This window comes from Ochotona princeps, chromosome 15, assembly GCF_030435755.1.
Source record: "Ochotona princeps isolate mOchPri1 chromosome 15, mOchPri1.hap1, whole genome shotgun sequence".
Taxonomy (NCBI): Eukaryota; Metazoa; Chordata; class Mammalia; order Lagomorpha; family Ochotonidae; genus Ochotona; species Ochotona princeps.
In genome coordinates, this window is record NC_080846.1 from 10,242,490 (window position 1) to 10,254,587 (window position 12,098).

Here is a 12,098-nt window from a genome sequence, read left to right on the forward strand (position 1 = left end):
ATAACTTAGCTGAGGGACCTGATGTCGTCCAGTTTCGTCTCTGTCATAATCGTGGGTCAGATTATGGTACAAGCACGTTTCTGCCAACAGGTGGCAGCGCTTGTCCGCATCCTGACTCATCCCGCCTGCTGGTGACTTGAGTCAGCCTGAATGCCGGAAGTGCCAACACCAGAGACACTCGTCCCTGCCCAGGCCACGCGCTTTGCAGTTGAGTGAGTTAGTTCCTGCAAGCGTGCGCAACATAGACGTGGGATTGGGGATACGTGGATGAGGGTATAAGATTGAGGAAGTATGGCAGGCCCAGCGTGGCTGCAATCACAGTGAGGCACAGAGTGAGGAAATCCCAGGGAGCAAAAAAAGCATCTTGGAATAAACACTTTAGGGCACAGTCTAGAATGTATGGGATGCCACTGAAAAGCTTTAAGGGGATTTATTTTTTTCTAGAAACAAGCTCTGGCCACCTACACAGCAAGGGAGTCACTCTACAGAGAATTTCGGAAACGCTAGGATAGTGGCCCCCCAGCTAAGCTTCCAAAACCAAAGCTCAGAACCATGCTGAAAAACTGGCCTGGTGCAGAAACTATTACAATTGGAATTGTTGCCACACAACACCACCCTGCTGGAAGGTGCTGCCACTGCTGTCAGGAACCACTTGAAGAGTGACTGCCATCAGATGCCACATGTTTTTTGCAACTTCCGGTAACAAAAATTGGCAAAGTTCCAGAAGAGCCTGTTGCTTCATCTTGCTGACTTCCAAATCAAAGGCTCCTAGGAGTGCATCTAAGAGAAGGAATCTAGGTCCATGCCTGACTTTTAGTTCCAAAGGTGACTAGACTGGTCTTGGGGTCTGAACTCCCTTGGGGAAACTGGACTGATAGTACTGAAATCCCACCCACCTACCTACCCACCCAAATTTGGGGAAGGCTGTTCCGAAGGTGGAAACAATAAAAGTATCTGACAGGTATAAAACACTGAGAGCATGCTCAGATCTGAAATGTGGGTCTATCTAATTGAAGGAGCTGTTGAAATTACATTGATTTCTCCACCTCAGCACTGGTGACATTTTGGGCCGCAGAAGTCTTATTTTGTGGACAATTCTGTGCATTGTAAGATGTTTAGCAACATTCCTGGACTTTGTCCTCAAAATACCAGCACAGCTATCTCCCTTCCCCAGTTGTAGTAACCCAAGATGTTTCATAAAATTGCTAAATATCCCCCCTGAAAGACAAAATCACCTTGAGGACCATCAAGTTAGAAATCAGCTTACTTAGGAGGGTCTTTGGTAGCTGAGAGAAGAAATAGATTTATGGAATGCCAGTGGGAACAGAGACAGTTGGTAGGCAGAGGGAATCGTTGAACTTGGGAAATGATTCTGTTTGGAAGCTATGACAGAGCTCTCACATAATCATGACATAAAACAAACTTCATTTCTCTCTTGAAATGCACTCTTGCAGAAACAATGCACGCTACTGTGGCGATACTCTTCGGAGACCACTTTTGGAACCCATCTATGACACACCACCCAATGCTATATAAGCCTGAGTAAGTAATCATCTACACAAGTGGTATTGGTCATGAGACTATGTCAGACAGGTACATTGTAAAGATTTAGGGAGATAATACCAGTTTGGGTTGTTTTAAGCCTCTAAGTTTGTGACAATTTATTATGGGATTGACATTACACTCCCTTTCCTAACAAGGTGCAATTGTTGGGACTTTGGAAGTAATCCAACCACAAAAGTGTGGGAGGATCCTGGAAGAGAACCAACACATTCTCTGGCACTGCTAAGATTTTGAGTAGTCAGGGGGACAGACCTCCAAACCCTCCAAGGTCTGTGAGAATATCCCACACCTTTCCTCTCAGAGATGCCCCTCCTTGAGAATTGCTTTCCTTTTTACAGGTTGCCATCTGAATGGCTACAAGCAATGGGCACTAAAACTTTCAGGATTTAGGAATTTGATTTTTTTAATAGGCCCGTATCATAGCACACTCCAAAGAGATGATGCCAGTCTCCTTCAGGGATTCATTCATCGTCTCCCTTTGGCTGTTTTTTTTTTTTATGAGTGTTTGATTTCAGAACAGCTTTAGGTTTATGAAATTATTGTGGAGAGTTCTCATATGCCACATGTCCAGTGTTCCCTATGAGCAATATGGCACATTTGTGATTAATGATATATTACTACTAGTTAAAGTTCATATTTAAGTATATTGTCTGTTTTGTACCTAATGCTCATCTTCGGTTCTAGGATCCTACCCATGTTATGTAGTCACGTCTCTTTGGGTTCCTCTTAGATTTCCTTTGGTTTCCTGTTGTTGTTATTGTTGTTGTTAATCTTGTTGTTGTTAGCCTAACCTTTCAGGAACACCAGTCAGGTATTTCGTAGGCTGTTTTTCAGTTGGTATTTGTCTAATACTTATCTCGTGATTAGACTGAGGTAATTTGTTCTTGGGAGGAAGACCACAGAAGCAAAGTGCCTTCCTCATCACATCACATCAGTAGCGCACATACCATCAATATGACTTGTCACTGTGTCAGCTCTTGTCATTTGCTTTCCCACTGCTACTCTCTTTGTCCCCTTTTCATATCACAAACTTTGAAAGAAAGACACCCTGTGAAACCCACACTGAAAGAGTAGGGCAAACATGCCATCCACTGACAGGGGGATCATCCATTATTTAGATTTCTTTTGCACAGGAACTTTGCTTATTACTTATTAAATCATTTATATAAGTATAGACTTGGTATGTTTGTTTTACGCTTAGCCTTATAATCCAATACATCATTTTTTTATCATTGCTTAGTTTTGCCCATAGGGAAATCTTCCTGTCGGTGTTTTACTCATTTGACATCCTTGTGGATTTTGATTTGCTTGCTTGTTTAGTTCCCTTTTTGAGTACTTTCTTAACTTCTGGCCCTACAAGATGTTACAGAATCACGTGGTATATTTCCTGCCCAAATCTTCCAATCAGTCATTTTTCTGAGGAGCTCTACCTAGTACCTTTTATTGAACAATGGTGTTAGAAATGGACCTGGGTGTTTGGTGTGCTGATTGCTCCTGGAGTGTCGCTGCTTCTATGCCTCAGCTAACAAAGCAAGGAGATAAATTTACGTGTGTGTTATGTATATATGTAACTATATGATCTTGAGCTAAGTGCAAGATTTTTCTGTTGTCCGCAGTACTAGTCATACTAGCTTGCTCTCTTACCTGTAACCTCTCTATGCAATTTTGAGAATCCTGGCTCTAACCACCTACCATCCATTTACTTAATTGCTTAATTTTAGCAAATATATGTAGTGGTGCCAGAATTGTTATCCTATATCCATGTGGAAAACAACATTATCAACTAGAGTACAGTGCTTATTTAAAGTTCCTGTTACATTTAATTTTACACACTCTTTTTTCATAAATTCCTTTTTTAAAGTATTTATTTATTATTTAATGATACAGTTCCATAGGCGCAGGGATTTTCCCTAGCCCCTCATCAATTCCTCTCCTCCCACTGATTTGCCCTATATTGTTACAATATAGTCCTTCAAAAACATCATTTCCTAAGTTTCTCAGGTCAGCATCTTATTCCCCCATGCCCTTCAGTTAGGTTGTTTGTAATACATTAAGGTTTTTGTCACATCTCCATACAGTAAAGTTTATGTTTTAAACTATAAAGTTCTGTGATTTTCAGTTAATGGCTGATGTCTTACATTCATTGATACAGTATTAAACATTCTTTTCACTCTCCTGAAACATCCCCTATTTTCAACTCTCTTCACCACCAGTGCCAACACCTGACACTGATTTGTCTCCAGTTTTTTCCAAAATGTTGTATAACTGGAATTTCACAGAATAGAACATTTCTGCCCTCATGACTGGCTTCTTTCCCTTAGCAATATACATTTGAGTCATGCCTTTTATGGGTCCAGCTCTTTCTATCAGTGAAAAACATTCGCCTTGTGAATGTTTATCCATGCCCTCTTGATTGCTTTCAGTTTGGGGCAATTATAAAGAAAGCTGCTATAAATGTTTGCCTGCAGATTTTTAATTCAGCTAGATAAGTTTTTATGTAAGTAGGAAAATTATCAATGGGTCATGTTGTAAGACAATATTTGTTTTGTAAGAAACTGCCAGACCTTGGGCCCAGTGCGATAGCGTAGTGGCTAAAGTCCCCACCTTGCATGTGCCAGGATCCCATATGGGTGCCAGTTCTAATCCCAGCGGCCTCGCTTCCCATCCAGCTCCCTGCCTGTGGCCTGGGAAAGCAGTCAAGGACGGCCCACAGCCTTGGGACCATGCACCCATGTGGGAGACCTGGAAGAGCTCCTGGCTCCTGGCTTCGGATTGGCTCAGCTCCAGCCACGGCCGCTTGGGGAGTGAACCATTGGACGGAAGATCTTCCTTTCTGTATATCCGCCTTTCCAATAAAAATAAGTAAATCTTTAAAAAAAAAAAAAAAAGAAAAGAAATTGCCAGACCATACTCCGAAGTGTCTGTACCACACCTTGTTCTCACAAGCAATAAATGAGAAGTTCTTTGCTCTGCCTCCTCACCATCAGCACATACTGTTGGCTTTGTTTTCTTTTTAGTGATTCTAATAAATATGTCATGGGGGGACACTGCAGTCGGGGTCCAGAAATCAAGCCCAGGCATGCTGACCTCATCACAGACACCTGCCCCACAAGCAGCATTTGAAGACAGGTGGCTAGGTTCTCCCTTCGGGATTTCTAGCCTAACTGGCCTGGGCAGGACCTGAGTGTCTCCAAGTGCTGACCCTGCAGCTGGCTACACTTAGGAAACCACTGATTTACACCATTATAGACTTTATCTGTTGTTGCTTGATTTGAGCATGTTTAAAAAAAATTAAGATAGCCGTACTTGGTGAGAAGCTGAAATAGGCCTTTAAAAATGTTGTGAAGAGAAGTTTGAACAAAAATCTTCAGAGATTGTTGAAATCACTAAAACCCTAGCTATGCATTAAATTGCAGTATTTGGAACCCCTTGAGAGAAATAAAGTATGTTCTGCACAGCAAGCTACAACAGTGTGATCTGTAAATATTACTGTTAGTTGGGTCTTTTTTTTTTAAAGATTTATTTTTATTGGAAAGTTAGATATACAGAGAGGAGAGACAGAGGAAGATCTTCTGTCCGATGATTCACTCCCCAAGTGACCGCAACAGCAGGAGTTGCACCCATCTGAAGCCGGAAGACCAGAGCACCCATATGGGATCCTTGCACTTGCAAGGCAGGGAGTTTAGCTGCTAGGCTACAGCGCTGGGCCCGTTAGTTGGATCTTAACTCAAGCATATATTCACTTTTTATTGGGTAGATAAGCAAAATGTCATTGACAATGTTAATGTTTAATTACAAAGAGGAATTTTGTTTTCTACTGCAAGAGTAGATATAATCATATAGTACAGTCACACATCACTTAATATCAGGGATTGTGCTGAGACTGCATCATTCATCAATTTTATCACTGTCCAAATTTGACAGAATGAAACCCAGATGTAGGTCAATTACTTAAAGTAGCTCTTGATACAGTCAAGATCAAGTAAGCGTGATACATGTGAGGCTACTGCCAGGGTGACATGACACATTATCTTACAGTAAACTTTTTAAAAATAAGTGGAAGGAATGTATTCTAAAATAATAATAAAAGTACAGAATAGCAAGTACATAAGCCTGCAATATTTTTTTCATAGCTGCGTGCCATGCGTAATTGTCTTGCTCTACTTTTGCATCCCTGGCAGCACAGGAGGTTGATTTACACCAGCATCACCACAGCCTGGTGAGTAACGTGCAGTGCTGCAGCATCACCATGGCCACAGTGTCGCTTCATGGTCATCTTTAGGGGCCACCAGTCTATGGATGTACATGACTTACCATTATTCTGTGCCAAAATAAATGGATCCTTTTTTTTTTTAAGATGCATTTTATCGGAAAGGCAGACTTACAAAGAAAGAGAGATACAGAGAGAAAGATCTTCCATCCGCTGGGTCACTCCCCAAGTGGCTGTGATGGCCAGAGCTGAGCCAATCCGAAGCCAGGAGCTTCTTTCAGGGCTCCCAGATGAGTGCAGAGACGCAGGATTTGGAGCTGTCCTCTGCTGCTTTCCCAGGTTGTAAGCATGGAGCTGGATGGAAAATGGAGCAGCCAGGACAGGAACTGATGCCCATATGGGATTCCAGTGCTTGCAAGAGGAGGATTCAGTCACTAGGCCATCGTGGCAAACACAGCTGATCTTTTTTAAGTACTTATTTATCTGAGAGGTAGAGTGAGAGAGAGAGAAGGAGAGACAGAGAGAGGTCTTGCCACATACTGATTCATGCCCCCAGTGACCACAATGGTAGGGGCTGATCCAGGACAAAGCCAGGTGTTGCACAGTGCACAGACCAGTCCCCTACAAGGAAGAATCGTGTGGTCCAAGGTATCAGGGGACCAGCCTGGAGAAATCCTGGTCTATCTAAATTGGACTCATGCCAATACATCATGGATGTATACTGTAGTTATCACATTTCCTCATATGATTCTACAATCTCTCTCATGTCTCAGAAAAGGCATCCATTTGGGCACTTAAAATTTATCATAATTTAAATACATTTTGAACTTTAATCATAAAATACAGCATCCTGGGCCTGGCGTGGTGGCCGAGTGGCTAAAGTCCTCGCCTTGAACGCCCCAGGATCCCATATGGGCACCGGTTCTAATCCTGGCAGCTCCACTTCCCATCCAGCTCCTTGCGTGTGGCCTGGGAAAGCAATCAAGGATGGCCCACAGCCTTGGGACACTGCACCTGCATGGGAGACCTGGACGAAGTTCCTTGCTCCTGGGTCCGGATCGGCGCAGCACCAGCCATTGCAGTCACTTGGGGAGTGAATCATCAGACGGAAGATCTTCCTCTCTGTCCCTCCCCCTCTCTGTACATCTGACTTTGCAATAAAAATAAATAAATCTCAAAAAAAAAATACAGCATCCTTTTAGATAACTGCTAATAAGAGACTGAGGTTGAAGAGTTCATTTTTTTTTTTTCAAAACCAAGAGGCAGTCACTGCTGTAAACTCTTTTTAAAGAGCAACTAGCAGGAGAGACTACACTCTGAGTCAGTCACGGATTCCACCCAGGACTTTCATCACACAACCCCAAGGGAGTGTGACCTGGGTCAGAGCAGGGAGGGGAGGGGAAGCTACGGCCAGGTGAGAGAAGAATCCCACCTGACTTCCCCCCAGCCCGCCCAGGGGGAGCCATTGGCACACTCATCTTTCTCAAGACTCACACAAATTCCTGGCAGCTCCTCAACTTAGGAATAAACCAGTGACTTTGAATACATAAGTCTGTGTTACACAGAATCAAGCAACAACTGGAAAAACCAGATAGGTTGCCTGGCAACAGCATCCTTCTCCCTCCCCCACCATTTGCATACCCTGGGCTATGGGTTGCCCTTCAGTGACCTTCCTAAAAAGGCAGGATAGAACAGTGACACAAGGGCAGATGTGGAGCAGGACACCTCGGTGCTCAAATGAAATCAAATACTGTTGATTTCATTGCTCCAAGGATGAGTGACAGTGCTCATGGGCTAGATTCGCGCTCGCACCTACTCACCAAGCCTGGCCTGGATGAGCAAGTGGGGCAGCTTCCAAGGTCCATTGGCTGACAGTTCATCTTGGAGTCTCCATTTGCTGTCAACACTTGGCTGGGAGAGTTGTCCCATTTGTTCTGCCCTCCTCCCTCTGCAATGGTACTAGATGCCCTCTACAGGCCCCAGTGGACTACCATATCCCCCATATCTAGGCATGCTATTCACTGCACCATCTTCAGCAACTGAGGAGGCCCAGTTCTGACACTTGCACCCCATGGTCCAAACCACAGATGCTGCAATTCTCCCCATGATTGGAGTTCTGAGTCCTGCAGTCCAGTTGGGGGAGTCCCCTAAGAAACTTCATGTGAGGTGACCACAGACCTGACTTCTGTGTATGCTAGCCAGCATGGGGTCCTGCTCAGTTAGTCATTCACATCAGCCTACAGACAATGGTGGTTGCAGTCACCTAATCAGTTCTGTCTCCTGCCCAATCTCTTATGCAAACCAATGGATTCTGCAGTCCAGCCCAATCCTTCCCACCACCTGCTCAGCCCTCATATACACCAGCAGGAACTGTAGCCCTGTCAGAGCTACTCCCAATAACATCCACCAGGAGCACCGCCAGCACTGGTTCTGTGCACACCAGTATGTGCAGACTACTGGTCTGGTCTGTCCCACATCCCATTCAGCTTTTGTACACCCCAGTGGGTACTACAGCCTAGCTCAGCCCAACAGACCCCACTATTCAGATTACACTTATGCTGGCGGGTGCTTCTACCTTTCCAGCCAGGCCCACCTCCAGCCCTGGTTCTCATGCTCACAGTGGAAGCTGCAGCCCTTTGGAGAGGTGCCCCGGTTTCCCTACCAGACCCACTCCCAGCCCCAGATCTTGCACTTTTCAGGTGGATCTTCAGTCTGGCTTGATAGAACTTGCCCCCATTTCCAGCACTTTCCAGCTGATGCTATGGCAAAGGCCAACCAGCCTGCACTTACTCTGGCTCATGTATGCACCAATAGATAGTCACTTAGCCAGCCCAGCTCTCCACCAAACCAGCTCGCATGCAGGCTAAGAGGATTTGTAGCCCTGCCCAGTCTGATCTGCCTACCTCTCACAGCAGCAGGAACAGCGGCCCAGCAGGGGAATCCTCGCTGCCCCCTACCAGGATCACTTCCACTCTCACTCTACCCCACCCCGGGTCTTACATGGGCAAGTGGGTGCTGCAGCCCAGTTTGGCATGGCCTGCCTCAGCCCAGCATTTGTGGGGAGGAACTATATCCTAGCCCAGCCTGGACTGTTCCCAGTCCCAGCCCTGATGCGAACTGGCTGGGCTGTAGCACCCAACAGTAACAGCCACATGGATCTAGGTCAGTCAGGCAAGGCTGCTATTCTTACCAGGACAGAAGGTAAATCAAGGCAGCTGGGCCAAGGACCCAGTGGTGTGTGCAAGACCTGCAACTGGGAGGTGACTTGATAGAGAAGCTTGTGGACCTCCTCTGTTTAGATGCAGTCCCTGCAGGTGAGCACAAGAATCAAGGATGGGAGCAGCCCAGACCAGGCCAGGTTACAGTGCCTGCTGGCATACGTATGGGCCGGGTCTGGGGATGGGCCATGCTGGGTCAGTTCATAGCATCCACCGGCAGGTATGAGAACTAGGACGGGGTACATGACAGGCTGGGTTGGGCCACAACACCAGCCAGTTCACATTAGGGCTGGGACTGGGAGCAGTCCAGGCTGGGCTAGGCTGCAGCACCCACCAGCATGAGCTGGAACTGCGGGCAGGCCAGACCAGGAAAGGAAAGGACAGATATATCTTGCAGATAATTTATGAGTATTTTTTCCATATGGCATGATGTCATTGATCTCCTTCCATGTATGACTCTGTATTTGTTTTTCTAATGCTCTAGAACTAATCACAGTACAATTTCAAGTGTTTATCTGTGAAACTCCTTAAATGATCTCTCGTACCGCCAATAGCGCCTGTGCCTTGGGAAGCCGCCACAGATGATCTCATTTACATCTGCATGATGACTGGGAAGTTCATGTTTCCAGCCAACCTCTCCACCCACAGAACTCCAACTACACCCCCTGCCATCACCCTTTCAATGTCTTACACTACTCTTTTCTGCCCTCACCTTATTTCCGATGCACCAGCAAACCTTGGCTGTCTGTTCCACCTTTTTCTACATACTTTGCCTGCCTGGCTTCAAACAACCCTATCTTAGAGCCACTACCACCTCTTCAGGGGTGCCTACCTGGACATCCTAACAAAGTAAGCCCACCCTCCTCAGCTCTGCTGCCCTATCAAGCCCAAGACTATTCCACTAAGTACACTCCTTTATTCCCTTCATATCATAGCACGTGTGACAGTGTATACATTTCTTTTTTTTAGATTTTATTATTATTGGAAAGCCGGATATACAGAGGAGGAGAGACAGAGAGGAAGATCCTCCGTCCGATGTTTCACTCCCCAAGTGAGCCGCAACGGGCCGGTGTGCGCCGATCCGAAGCCGGGAACCAGGAACCTCTTCCGGGTCTCCCACACGGGTGCAGGGTCCCAAAGCTTTGGGCCGTCCTCGACTGCTTTCCCAGGCCACAAGCAGGGAGCTGGATGGGAAGTGGAGCTGCCGGGACTAGAACCGGCGCCCCCATGGGATCCCGGAGCGCTCAAGGCGAGGACCTCAGCCGCTAGGCCACGCCGCCGGGCCCTACATTTTTGTTTATTTTCTTGTTTACTTATTTTATGTCTCCATATGGACAGGTATTCTTTGCTGAAAAGGACTTTGCATCTAGTGGGCAGTCGATGGAAATTTGATCACTGATAACAACAAATGATGCTGTGAGGAGACTCTTCAATCTCTTAGTACCATTCATTTGGCTGGCTACATGAATCAAAATATATATATAGCTCTATAGTTTTGATAGCACATGATCTTACATTATCAATGTCTTATAAGAACCTGCTAAAATACAATTAATTTTAATGCTCACTTTGCTCCCAGAAAAACTTAGGTTAAGTAGGGAAATATTACTAAGAGCACACAAGAAAACTGAAAAACCGTCAGAAATACGGACAATGGCACATGAAGTTTCCTGTTCCTGCTAGGGTTACTAATCTTTCTGATTTGACCAGAACTAGCCTGGTTTTAGTTCCAAACATCCTGCATCCTTAGTAAACCAGGAAGATTGAACATTTTTTCTTTTTAAGATTTATTTACTTTTATTGGAAAGTCAGATACACAGAGAGGAGGAGAGACAAAGAAAAAGATCTTCCATCTACTGATTCATTCCCCAAGTGGCTACAACAGCCAAAGCTGAGCTGATCCGAAGCCAGGAACCAGGAGCTTCTTCTGGGTCTCCCATGTAGGTGCAGGATATCAAGGCTTTGGGCCATCCTCGACTGCTTTCCCAGGCCACAGACAGGGAGTTAAATGGGAAGCAGGGACACCAGGACATGAAGCAGCACCCATATGGGATCCATGCATGTGCAAGGCAAGGACTTTAGCCATTAGGCTACCATGCCAGGCCCTAAACATCTTTTCTTACCCAGAAAACACATGAGATGCTTTATGAAATCAGAACCCTGGCTATCCAAATGTGCATAAAAATATGGAGTGTAAGACTGGGACAGGGCTTAGGTTCCATAAGGATATTGAGTTAACACAGTTGTCGATGAGCCCACCCAACACACTTCACAAAAGTGCTAAATGTAGAGATGCTGTCTGTGATCCTGCCTTGAAGGTAAAACCTGAGTGTCAACCATATGCTTTCTTTTTTTTTTTAAAGATTTATTCATTTTATTACAGCCAGATATACACAGAGGAGGAGAGACAGAGAGGAAGATCTTCCATCCGATGATTTACTCCCCAAGTGAGCCGCAACGGGCCGATGCGCACCGATCCGGGAACCTGGAAACTCTTCCGGGTCTCCCACGTGGGTGCAGGGTCCCAATGCATTGGGCTGTCCTCAGCTGCTTTCCCAGGCCACAAGCAAGGAGCTGGATGGGAAGTGGAGCTGCCGGGATTAGAACCGGCGCCCATATGGGATCCCGGGGCTTTCAAGGCGAGGACTTTAGCCGCTAGGCCACCACGCCGGGCCCAACCATGTGCTTTCATACCCAAACTGATGACCCGGCAAAATTATATATGGGGATATCCTGGGCAGTGGTGTGGAGTGGCTGGTGTGAGGAGGAGGACTTCAATTTGGAGAAACTGGCTTACGATGCAGGAAGGAAAACGCTTTCTGTCCCAATTCAACATAATTTTAAAAACACCTTTGTCCATGGGCCTGGCGGTGTGGCCTAGCAGCTAAAGTCCTTGCCTTGAACGCCCCAGGATCCCATATGGGCGCCGGTTCTAATCCAGGGAGCTCCACTTCCCATCCAGCTCCCCGCTTGTGGCCTGGGAGAGCAGTCGAGGACGGCCCACAGCCTTGGGACCCTGCACCCATGTGGGAGACCCGGAAGAGGTTCCTGGTTCCCAGCTTCAGATCGGCGCACACCGGCCCGTTGCGCTTACTTGGGGAGTGAAT

At 46.0% G+C, this 12,098-nt stretch overlaps 1 protein-coding gene across 7 annotated transcripts in view; it reads left to right on the forward strand.

Annotated features, from left to right (window-relative positions):
- Positions 1-53: 53 nt before the first annotated feature.
- Positions 54-12,098, forward strand: part of BPIFC (BPI fold containing family C) — a 55,219-nt gene continuing 43,174 nt past the window's right edge. For 2 of the 7 annotated variants that reach the window (XM_058673865.1, XM_058673863.1), the window contains exons 1-2: positions 54-207; positions 1,455-1,542. The gene's annotated coding sequence lies outside the window, so the exon portion shown is untranslated. Of the gene's footprint in view, positions 208-699; positions 826-1,454; positions 1,543-9,703; positions 9,841-11,124; positions 11,310-12,098 lie in introns of those variants that run through there. The other 5 variants (XM_058673864.1, XM_058673868.1, XM_058673866.1 and 2 more) reach the window with 4 other exon arrangements.